The 13,153-nt window shown below is 38.3% G+C and overlaps 1 protein-coding gene across 2 annotated transcripts in view; it reads right to left on the bottom strand.

The window, feature by feature from the left end:
* The window catches only part of AFF2 (ALF transcription elongation factor 2), a 592,065-nt gene that overhangs the window by 45,777 nt on the left and 533,135 nt on the right, over positions 1-13,153 (bottom strand). The gene's annotated exons all lie outside the window — the stretch shown is intronic.

Raw genomic sequence — 13,153 nt, 5'->3', positions numbered from 1 at the left:
CAACCATGACTAACTCTTCTCACATTGTCCTCCCACCTCCCTCCATGGGCAGTGGCTGTGCCAAACATATTCATTGATGAGCGCCCAGCACTCAGCACCAACCTGACTAAAGTTGGCCCTCAATTGCTGTCTGTTGGGTGCATGAATAAGAGAATGAGAGAATACTCTTCTTTGCTTGCTCCACCACAATTTTCGTAAAATTTTGTTGTAAAAATTTTACCAAGAATTATGATCCTAGGGGACAAACCATCTCTAATGATTGATTTTAAATTTGTAAAGCTGACCAAGCAAAGCATTTGCAAAGTGACACCATTTACTACTCTGCTTTTATTGAGAATCGATATTCCTTCCCTACCAATCGTTTGCTCTCTGTGCCCTGTCACAAATCAACCTCAGCTACCTCTTAGCATACTGGGGTATGCCATTGCTTTGCTTTTACTGGTCTGATTTTTTGGACTGAGTTTTTTTTCTGATTTTTTCTCAGAAATTGGGCTCCTAATTTGTGGGAGGGTTCTACTTGCCCTCTGGTTCTTCTACCTAAGCCCCTTTGGAGATAAGCTGAGCTCAAGTGCAACTTTCCTGTGTGTGGGATCTAGTCCACTAATCTGCCTAGCTGTCTTCTGGCCCTCCCTCCCTCTCACACAGGGCAGCAACTCATCTGGCTTTCCTGCCCCCTATTCCCAAATCTGAGGCAGCAGCTCAGTCAAGAGAGACAAATCCTGGCTTTGGATATCATTTGGTTCTGTCATTCCACATTCAGACCTCAAAGGGTCCAAAAGGATTCTTGTGCCTGAGATTATGCAAGCATAGCCATTTATTCTTTGCCTAAAGCCAAACAAGGTTATATTTCCACTGCATATCCTTACTAGAGTCTCTTCCCAACATTACAGCCCTCACCTATTGGGCTGGAGTCATAGCCAGCTGCTGCTTGGGGGAAAAAAAGGGATCCCTTTGAAGCCATCATGGGCTCCTCATCAGTCACTACCCAGCCCCAGCATTGAGACCTTTGCATTGCTTGTGCCTTCCATCCCTAAAGACTGGCCTTTTAATCTCCCCGGTAGGTATTTCCTTTCATAGAGTAAAATGAAACTCATTTAAAAATGCTGTCTCCTAAGTAAATACTATCTGCAAGTACACTGCTCTGCTAAACATGCCAAGAGATTAAGGAAGCACAAGAAATTGGGGACTATATCCCCTGGAGACCTGTGTGTGCTGCCCCAACCATGGGGGTGCTCCTATTTCCCAGCATTCCCCTGCAGCTCTCACTTTAATGTAAGTAATGACTTCATATTTATGCAAAGTCCCTCTTAAATCTAATCAATTCTTCCCTTTGGTTACTAAATAAAGATTGAGAAAATATATCCAAGTGAGACTAATCCAGAGATTACGCTAACTTGGTCTCAATTCCCCCCAGGTGAAATTTTGAATATAATAGTTCATCTACAATACAGAGAATATTGGGTGGTAGATGGAGGGATAAAATCTAATTTGTATCCACATTTATGATTTTCAAGTGGAAAGGCTCTTCTTAGTAGTCTTTCACATTTATGCATTAATTTTTTTTTCTGGCTCCTCATAAAAAGCTGGTCATCCTGCTATTACCAAACCAAAATAGACTCTTTGGAATATGATTGGATAAAATTCCCATTTAAAGAGTTATTTTTGAGCAACTTCTATAAGAAAAAAACAATCCCAGGAATTGTTCCCTCAAAACCAAATGCTCTGAAGTGTTACAAATAAAAAAAGAGGCTGGATTTACACAAATCAACTTATTTCTCAGCTAAATCAAAATAAAAGCTTTATGGGTTTAGTAAAAAATGTGTGTGCGTGTGTGTGTGTGTGTGTGTGTGTGTGTGTTCATGTTCATATACCAGTGTCCTTATCCAAATTCCTTCTAAGGACAGATGCATTTTGCTCTTTGGACGTTTTTATTTTAAATAGTAGTAAGGTGAATATACTATATATAAAACTCCCAGTTGAGACCTTAGGAAGTCCTCCTTAACAAAACTTATTAAAATGCCTTGAGTAATGTTCAGAATAAAAGGAATAAATAAATACTCGACATAAATATCCGCATATCAGTTTACGTCATGTTTTGTCATCAAATGAGTTTGTCTCAGTAAAATAACAACTCTCAGAACTTTTTGAGTTTCAAAATTCCAATTAAGAGGTTATGGACATGATAGAGGCCATATATGAAAATGATTATAATCTTATAACTAAGTGGACATATTGAAATTATTTCTCTTAAGAATTCTGACAGTTACATCTTTTGTTGTGTTCTTAGAGGGGACCCAATGGCCAGTCAATATTGACAATGACCACTTAAGGGAAATGAGTATAAGAATTGGCCACTCTCTACAATCAAGCTGTGTGGGCATCAAAAAGGAAAAGTTCCAGAATGGGTAATGATTTTGTAGAGGGAAATATACATGGGAAGATTTGACAAAAAGTCCATAGGATACTGACCTTGGCAGCACATTTAAAAGACCCAGAACTTTCCAAAGGCATGTAGCATGAGATGTTTGATGCAGCAATCCTGTATTAAAATCTTTTTCTTTTTTTGACAGAGTTAGTAAGAGAAAGAGAGACAGAGAGAAAGGTCTTCCTTTTTCCATTGGTTCACTATACAAATGGCCAATCCGAAGCCAGGAGCCAGGTGCTTCCTCCTGGTCTCCCATGCAGGTGCAGGGTCCAAGCACTTGAGCCATCCTCCACTACCCTCCTGGGCCACAGCAGAGAGCTGGACTGGAAGAGGAGCAACCGGGACAGAATCCAGTGCCCCAACTGGGACTAGAACCCAGGGTGCCAGCGCCGCAGGCGGAGGATAGCCTAGTGAGTCACGGCGCTGGCCAAAATTTTGAGTTTAGTTTAGACTTGCATGAATTTCATCAGCATGATTGTGAGTTTTATAAGGATCCAGTGTAAGTCTACCCAATAATATGGAATGGTTTCATATTTCAGTTCATCATTAAGTTGTAAAAGGATAGGCCTGGGGCAATGGACTCAACATCAAGTAAAAAGTGGGAATATAGGAAGGACTATAAGCAATAATCAAGTGTAAAGATGTCCATTTCACTCATGTAATATAATTTTAAAATAATCACAGATCATTAAGACTATAGAGTATAGCAGTCTTAGTCATTGACAAAACTAGTAGCAATACTGATACACACAGGCATTAGTTTATTCTTTTTTTTTTTCTTTTCAATCTTAGCTCCCACATATAAGGGAGAACATGCGGTATTTGACTTTGTGTGTCTAGCTTATTCCATTCAATATGATGCCCTCTGGTTGCATTCATTTTGATGCAAATGGTAGAATCTTCTTCTTTTTTCATATGTGAATAATATCCCATTGTGTATATAAAAATATATACACACATATACATTACATTTTCTTTATCCATTCATTAGATGATGGACACCTTGCTTGATTCCATATTTTGGTGACTGAGAAAAGTGCTTCTATAAACACCATGGTGCATGTATCTCTTTGATAAAATGTGGCCATGTCTTTTGGGTATATACCCAATAGTAGGATTGTTGGATCATGTGGCAAGTCTATTTCTAGGTTTTTAAGAAATCTGCATACTGTTTCCCACAATGGCTGCACTAATTTACATTCCTACCAACAGTGTATAAGAGTTCCCCTTTCTCCATATCCTAGCCAGCATTTGTTACTTTCTGCTTTTTGGATAATAGACATTCTGACAGGGGTGAGGTGCTATCTCATTGTGTTTTTAGTTTGCATTTTCCTTATGGCTAGTGCAGTACTAAACCTTTGACTATAATGTAAATTTAAAATATGTTATCTGAAAAATTAAAAAAGAAAGAAAAAGAAAGAAAGAGGGAATTATTTGAACTGTATCTACAAAATACATTGAATTTGTTCTCTTTGTATTAATATCCCATTAACATAAGAATTGATGATGATAGTGTTATAATTATCACATATTTATAGTGACCCTAAGAATAGAATGTATCAATACATTCATTAAAATAAATAAAAACAACTATCATTACAAATATTAAAAAAAGGAATCAACAACCACAGCTGATTTTCTGTATCTTCCTCCCTCATTTTTCTCTCTGAATTCCAAGTTCTAGACATAGAGAAAAAATGTATCTGGTTCATCCCACTAGACTACTAGAGGCAGATCCTCTGAATCCTGAATTTATTCCAACAGGGGGGTGGGATGAATCCATTTTTGTCTGTGTCAGTTCTTTTGAAATATACCCCACCTCTTCTACCTTCCAACAATGCATTTATTCTATTTGTTCAATCAAAAGCATACTGAGAAATAGAAAGCAATAAAAAGTGTTTACAGAAGCATATTATAGTGTAAAACAGACAAAAGCTGAGTTGCTGTGGTGGAAATAATGGGTGTAGGAACAGTGAAGGGCCAGTGGTTTCAAGTAGCTTTCCCGCCTCCATGATATGGGTCCTGAAAATAAATACTGCAAACCCCAATATTACCACAAGAAACTCCAAATCAAGTCTAGTCTGTCCACATACTCTTTTGCCAGTGATGAGCAGATATTTCATCATTTTCTAGTCATGATGGGGACCACAGTCTGATACCGAAAATTTTATAAGGAGATATATAAATTAAGATAAATTTCTGATAAGGATAAATTTTGGCTAATACACATACAATGGGTATTTATCTTGTTTTCTATCCTGGTGTTTAAGATATAGTCTGCTTGATTTATTTGCAAATAATAATGAGATCGACATCTATCCACTCATATGCATGTTCTTGGATAAGTTAATGCACATGACAGCGTTCAAAGGCCTGAATGACTAAAGTGATCTCCGGTTAGCACAATAATGACTCACCCAAAGATGCCCACATCCTCATCCCTAGAACCTGTGAGTGTTTTACCTTACATAGGAAATAAGATTTTGTAGATATGAATATTAAGATCTTGAGCAGATTATCCTGGATTACCCAGGTGGGACCGAGATAATCACAGGGGTCCTTAAAAGTGAAATAAGAAGGCACAATTGGAGGTCAGAGTGATGCAATTTGAGAAGGACTTGCCCTTCTGGCATTGAATATGGAGGAAGAAGGGCAAAAGGCAAAGCATGTAGCTTTTTGTGTGGCTTGCCACTCTCCTAACCCAGGGTCAGTGTCAGCAGTATCCAGTATATGTTGACAAGTGGTCAATGCTGGCTAAAGGCCAGGATGTCTTGAGAGTATTGCAATTTACTCATGAGAGAATAAACTGATATTTCATTTCACTGGAAAGTCTTCTAGAAGTTGGAGCTGGCCCTCAATTTACAACCAGGAAGAAAATGGAGCATTTTGCTCTGTAATCACAAAGAACTGAAATCTGCCAATAGGTCCAAGGAGCAGGAAGCTGCTTCTTCCTTAGTGCTTTCAGAATGCAACTTTGCTGACACCTTGCCATGTTAGCCTTGTGGGACTGAAATCTGACTTCTGACCTCCAGAACTCAATGATAACAAACTTGTATTGTTTTAAACCACTAAGTTTGAGGTAATTTTTTATGTCAGAAACCACACTAAATTTGAGGTAATTTGCTATGGCAGCAATAGAAAGCTAACACAAGATCCAAAAAATTAAATTCTGAGCACAACACATTTTCTCTTGTTTATAAAATTTAGTTTCTCTTCAGAGAAGTCCAAAAATATAAGTCCACTCTGGGATGGGAAACTTGTTTGCCAACTGATGTGTTGGGAACTAGAGCTTGTATCAGATAGAAGCCACTAGATTACTGTCACAAGGAGAGAGATCACAGAAGCCGCAAACCGGCTTCCAGGATACTTTCATGACAGATGAAAATGATTGACTCCTCACATTTTTCAATCACCAGCTGTTAGTACCTATTTCTTGTAACTTACCTGACACTTCCTTTCTGAGGTGATAATAATGAGTGATTTTAGCAATGGCTTTTCATAATTACATTTGACTTACAATCAGTCAGGACTTGGTTGTCCTTTTTGTGGACTGATGAGACCCAGGCCCTTGGCTACTTTTCCCTTCTACTCCCTGTCTCCCATTTTCAGTCCATTTCACACATAGAAATAGCTACCTTTCCCCTACTCGTCATAAAGAGACAGTTTTAGTTCAATATCAGGAGCATGCGATTGGAAGTCAGATGTTATGATCTGCTTTTGACTATCACTTCAGTTACTTTATCACTTTGCTGTGTTATGTTAGGCATTTAACATAGACATCTCAATGTCCTTATCTTTAATCTGTAAAATGGGCATGACACGTCTCAAATGTTTTTAAGAGGACTGGATGAGGTAATTTTGGTGAAAGAACTCAAACATTACTGTGTACAGGAATCACCTGGAGATCTTATGAAAGCATGGATTCCAATTCTGTAGTCCTGAGAAAGGGTCTGAAGCCTGCATTTCTAATACAATCCCACGTGATACAGATGCTCCTAGTAGATGAAACTGAGATTAACAAGGCTAAATTCTACACTTGGCTATGTAGATACAAGCTGTTGGAAGCAAAAAGAAGTTGGTAAGGTATGACTTTGAAGTTAAGGGTTAAAACACAAATTTGAGTCAAGTGTAGATTTAAATTTTCCATAATTATTCTGTCTTCCTTTGTCAAACAGAGAAAGCTGATTCCTTGTGTCATTTTATTTAATTTTTTTATTAGTAAATATAAATTTTCAAAGGACAGTTAATGGATTACAACGGCTCCCCCCCATAATTTCCCTCCCACTCACATCCCTCCCATCTCCCGCTCCCTCTCCCATTCCATTCACATGAAGATTCATTTTCAATTATCTTTATATACAGAAGATCGATTTAGTATATATTAAGTAAAGACTTCATCAGTTTGCACCCACACAGAACATAAAATGTAAAATACTGTTTCAGTACTAGTTATAGCATTACTTCACATTGGACAACACATTAAGGACAGATCCCACATGAGAAGTAAGTACACAGTGACTCCTGTTGTTGACTTCACAATTTGACACTCTTGTTTATGGCGTCAGTAATCTCCCTAGGCTCCAGTCATGAGTTTCCAAGGCTATGGAAGCCTTTTGAGTTTGCCGACTTCAATCTTATTTAGACAGGGTCATAGTCAAAGTGGAAGTTCTCTCTTCCCTTCAGAGAAAGGTACCTCCTTCTTTAATGGCCCCATTCTTTCCACTGGGATCTCATTCACAGAGATCTTCCATTTAGGTCTTCTTTTTTTTTTTTTTTCCAGGGTGTCTTGGCTTTCCATGCCTAAAATACTCTCATGGGCTCTTCAGCCAGATCTGAATGCCTTAAGGGCTGATTCTGAGGCCAGAGTGCTGTTTAGGACATCTGCCATTCTATGAGTCTACTGTGTCTCCCGCGTCCCATGATGGATTGTTCTCTCACTTTTTGATTCTATCAGCTAGTATTTGCAGACACTAGTCTTGTTTGTGTGATCCCTTTGACTCTTAGACCTATCATTGCGATCAATTGTGAACTGCAATTGATCACTTGGACTAGTGAGATGGCATTGGTACATGCCACCTTGATGGGATTGTATTGGGATCCCCTGGCATGATTCTAACTCTACCATTTTGTGCAAGTCCGATTGAGCATGTCCCAAATTGTACATTTTTAATCTGACCTGATCAAGTTTAAGCTTTCTTTAAACAATTGTACCTGAAGAATTCTTATATTCCATCTGATACTTGGGCTTCAGTTTACAACTTCTGAGGCTATGTGCCTGTAATAGTGGTTCAACAAACACTTTTTTTTTTCCTTGAAATGAAATGTGTTCTGTGGATAGCTAATGAGGTTCAAAGTGGCTTGCCACTCTCTTAGCTCAGGGTCAGGGCAGTAGCAGATGTATCCATTACGTGTTGACATGGCACTGGTCAATGTTGGCTAATGAACCATTGTGTCTTGAGCACACCCAGATTTGTGCAGGGGAGAATCAACTGATAGTTTAATTTCTCTGGAAATAATTAACATCCTGCATTGACTTTTCTGCCATCAGAAAGAGCTATTCCAATCAAAGAACCAAACATGTGAGAAAAAATCATACAGCGAAGTATCTATGTACCTTTTTCCTTTGAATTTCATTTTTATAAATGGGAGCCAGTGAGAGAAGGAAGGCAAGCAAGTATTGTGTGAATTCTGATCCCATGAGCCTTGGACTCTGCCAAAACACAGAATGAATTTGATTGGCAGCTTACATTCATAAGGTACCCAGAGAGGGCCAACTTCAAGGAGGCTATAAGAAGGTCAAAGTCTTCCAATAAAGAATTACATATGTCACAAATCCTAGGTAGAGCTGGGTATGTATTTAACTGGTTTCCTTAAACTTAAAAACTAATACTTTTTTTAAATTTCAATAAGTTTTTATTTTGGAATAATTGTAGATTTACAGAAAACTTGGAAAGAGTCCCAAGAGTTTCCACATAGCCCTCTCCCAGATTCTCATTTATCTACTACACATTTGTTAGTGCACTGGTGCTCGTGCTCCTTGATACATTAATTTTTTAAACTTTTATTTAGTAAATATAATTTCCAAAGTACAGTTTATAGATTATAATGGCTTTCCCCCCATAACTTCCCTCCCACCCGCACTCCTCCCATCTCCTGCTCCCTCTCCCAATTCCATTCACATGAAGATTCATTTTCAATTCTCTTTATATACAGAAGATCGATTTAGTATATATTAAGTAAAGACTTCATCAGTTTGCACCCACACAGAACATAAAATGTAAAATACTGTTTCAGTACTAGTTATAGCATTAATTCACATTGGAGAACACATTAAGGACAGAGATCCTACATGAGGAGTAAGTACACAGTGACTCCTGTTGTTGACTTAACAATTTGACACTTTGTTTATGGTGTCAGTAATCTCCCTAGGCTCTAGTCATGAGTTTCCAAGGCTATGGAAACCTTTTGAGTTCGCCAACTTCAATCTTATTTAGACAAGGTCATACTGGGAAGAGACAGTTTAATAAAAGTGGAGATACTGCAGGTTCAAGGAAGAATTAGGGAAGAAACAGCAGAGGAAACTCTTCTGGAACTAGTGAGCAAAACAAAACTAATTTTTTTTAACTTTTATTTAATGAATATAAATTTCCAAAGTACAGAATATGGATTACAATGGCTTCCCCCCCATAATGTCCCTCCCACCCGCAACCCTCCCCTTTCCCACTCCCTCTCCCCTTCCATTCACATCAAGATTCATTTTCGATTCTCTTTATATACAGAAGATCAGTTTAGCACACATTAAGAAAAGATTTCAATAGTTTGCTCACACACAGAAACATAAAGTGAAAAATACTATTTGAGTACTAGTTATAGCATTAAATCTCAATGTACAGCACACTAAGGACAGAGATCCTACATGAGGAGTAAGTGCACAGTGACTCCTATTGTTGACTTAACAAATTGACACTCTTGTTTATGGCCTCAGTAATCACCCTAGGCTCTTGTCATGAGCTGCCAAGGCTATGGAAGCCCCCTGAGTTCACTGACTCTGATCATATTTAGACAAGGCCATGGTCAAAGTGGAAGTTCTCTCCTCCCTTCAGAGAAAGGTACCTCCTTCTTTGATGACCCATTCTTTCCACTGGGATCTCACTTGTGGAGATCTTTCATTTAGGTTTTTTTTTCCCCAGAGTGTCTTGGCTTTCCATGCCTGAAATACTCTCATGGACATTTCAGCCGGATCCGCATGCCTTAAGGTCTGATTATGAGGCCAGAGTGCTGTTTAGGACATTTGCCATTCTATGGGTCTGCTGTGTATCTCACTTCCCATGTTGGATCATTCTCTCCCTTTTTGATTCTATCAGCTAGTATTTGCAGACACTATTCTTGTTTATGTGATCCCTTTGGTTCTTAGTCCTATCATTACGATCAATTGTGAACAGAAATTGATCACTGGGACTAGTGAGATGGCATTGGTACATGCCACCTCGAGAAACATACCAGGGGATTCGAACAAAACTAATTCTATGCTTGGATTTCCCCACCGTCTTTCAAGAACTGGTTTGGAGATGGTATCCCCTTATCAGTAGAGGGCAGCCAGTCATCAGACTGGATCTCCTAAGAAAGTACAAAGCACACTGTGGTAGTTTCAGGTATTCCTGGAGATATGCTCAGAGCAAGCCTCTGCCTTTCCTCCTGCTTGTTTCCTGTTGCCCAACATGCTTAGATCTGCTATTCCATTTGGCAAGTGGGTGTCCCTCTTCCAATTTCTCCCTAGACAACACTTATTCTGTAATATTTCTCAGTGCCAATCTCAATCTCATTATCAGTATTGTCTGCTCTCCTTCATGTCCAATCTGTTGTCTGATGTATTGCAGCTACCTGATCTAGAAGGTAGGCCAGAGGCTTTATCAACCATATATACTGTAAAGCCCTTGATATATTTAAGACACCTTAGAGTAAAGACATAAAGAAATCTTCTCTATAGATCTTAGAGAGAATTCTCCCTAGACACATCCTCTGCCAGTAGGTAGACACTTAACATCCCTGTTGCCCTGTGCCCCTAAGGTCCCAACAGGATATCAACATCATTGAATCAAAAAGACCAGAATACTTTCTTAGGACATTACTCTTGATACTTTTCAAGCAATTTCACCTCCATGACCTTGCCATTTGTGGCAAAGAATTTGATTGCCACAAGAACATTGGGAAATAGAAGGAGCAGCTATCCATCTTCTTTACTGACGAAGCTGCAGGGTCTCTTAGCTACTCTGACAGTTGCCTAAGTACCGAGTCTAGTCTGAGGAAATGAAATGATTAGGAATTCCTGTGAAATCGCTCCTTTTAATCATATCAAAAGGAAAAGAAACTCAGATAAGTTGCAAAAATTTGGTGTTGAAAATACCAAAGGACATCAGCACTTTATGCTAGTAAAACTTGGAGCCATTGGCTCATTCAAAGTCACAAATACAATTTCTAAATTAAAACAGTTTCCTTACTTCATGTGTCTTACTTCATAATTGTGTCTGATATATAGTGTATGTATTCAAGTTAAAAATCTAAGTAAACTGCAAGAGCTGAAACTTGCAAGCTTGCTGTGTCAAACCCTAACAAGAAGCAATAAAACAACACATTGCCAGTAGAGATAGATGCTTCACAAGAAGCCCTACTTGGAGGACACCCAGACCAGATGGCACTTTTCTAATCAGAAGTTTCCAACTGTACTCCTCCATGAAACTTCTTAAAGAAGTGGTCAGAACTTGCTAATTTCATGTCCTCACCACTGGAAGCTTCTTTAGATCTAGTATTCAGGCTTTGGAAATCTTTGGTCAACTAAAACTGCTTCTTAATTGCCACCAGCAACCCTTCTTCCTGACCACTGTCCATTGCAAATAGAATATTCCTTCCTTACTCTCCTAAAAGATTAAAATATTTAACTGGTTTCTACTGGGCTTGTGGCAGCATGTTGTGCCATGAGGTCTCTTGGTTGTAGAATTCATAATGTCCTGCTGGCAGATGGATGTACTCTTCTCTATTAGATTTTCTGTGATCTAGCTCCATTACTGCTCTGCCTTAGCTTCAGTCTTATTTCCCACTGTTCCCAGCATGCTGGCTACTTTTGTCTCCTATGTTCACACACTATCTCTATACCTTGCTTCTCCTATTGGCCCTGTTTAAATTGATGCTTTTTCTCTCTCTTCCACTTGACTAAAGATCTTTCAAGCTCTAATTCAAATAACAATAGGTCTTATCCAATGATTTTAATTCATACAGATGTCTCCCTGTTTTGATATATTTTCATTAACTAAACTACAGTTTATCATTTAATTATTTTCAAGTTAATTTATTTCATTGCACTAACCTGCACGCTAAATTATAACTTCCTTAACGACAGCTACTATACTTTAAAGGCATTTTGTGAATCCTATGGTGACTGGTGTGATAACTTGTATGCAATTTTCTTATAACGAAAAAGGTCCTAATTGCCTTATATTGCCTAGAAATGCAACACAGATAAATTCTCAGCAGAAATCAATACTTACGCCAGACTACTGAATGCCAAAGCATGCTGAGGTCTAAGTTCATTTGATGAAAATAATTAGGCAAATAGGTTGACTGATAATGAATTTATAAACTTTCAATCGACTGTACGGAGGCTGGCCTGTCACAGTAGCAACACCTTTTTGTAGCTTCATTTCCACTCACAAATGCAACCTATTTGAATGGATATTTTCAATGTAATTGATATTTAGAGCAATAGCTGTTGATGGGTCAAAGAATGTATACACATGCATGAATATCAGAAATAAATTGCATGACTCATACAGAAAATGATTGCTACACTCCAACAGACCTTCATATTTTTAATTAAAATGATGATTCCGTTATTTCGGCTTGTGTGAGACACAAGCAATTTTCGTCATATCATTTTGATACATTAACTAGCCCAGTCTGCTTTGTGCCTGATATTAACTCCCTCTCTAGTTGATGATTTTTCCAGTGGCATAATTAATGTCCTCATGGAGGAAAAATATTCAATAAATTTAGGATTAAATACGATGTTGAAGGACTTTCACAGAAGACAGAACTAAATCTCATAGCCCACATGCATTGCTAATTATGACACACTCATATTAAGAACAAGAAGGTGTTCCCTTCCCGTGATAAATGGGCCTGAAAATCCTCCCCAGCGTTTACTATAAATCACAAAATCCATTAATAAATAGGGAGAGAAATGACAGTTTCTACTAGAATTCACTCCCCATCCTTTGCTTAAGACTATCAATGTCACATTTAAAGTCGATGTCTTAAATCTTCAACAAAAAAGCCCTCTAAGTCAAAAAGCCTGGCTATTTTAAACAGAATTTCCTACATCTATTATTTTGAATGACAGCAAAGGAAATACTTACTCTTTAGTCCCTTAACATTATCTTCCTGAAAATCCTACCTTCCAGCTAATAGTCTCCCTTTTCATCAATGCTAAATTGAAGGAGGTTAGTACAGGTAGGAGAAGGGGGACCATGTTTTGTTCTTATACCCAACTTGCCTTTGCATCAGGAGTGAAAGTCTATTCATAGCCACCAGTAATAAGATAGCTAAGTACAAGCAGCCTTATTCAAGACTGACTCCTGTATGGGAACGGCAGGGTGTACAAGTGAATCTAGATCAGTAACAACGGGAACTGCAATCTCGTGTAACAAATGCACACAGAGTCATTAAAGGCTGAGC

This window comes from Oryctolagus cuniculus, chromosome X (genome assembly GCF_051225735.1).
Source record: "Oryctolagus cuniculus isolate XC-2025 breed Fujian yellow rabbit chromosome X, ASM5122573v1, whole genome shotgun sequence".
NCBI lineage: Eukaryota > Metazoa > Chordata > Mammalia > Lagomorpha > Leporidae > Oryctolagus > Oryctolagus cuniculus.
This window is presented reverse-complemented; position numbering and strand designations above follow the sequence as displayed.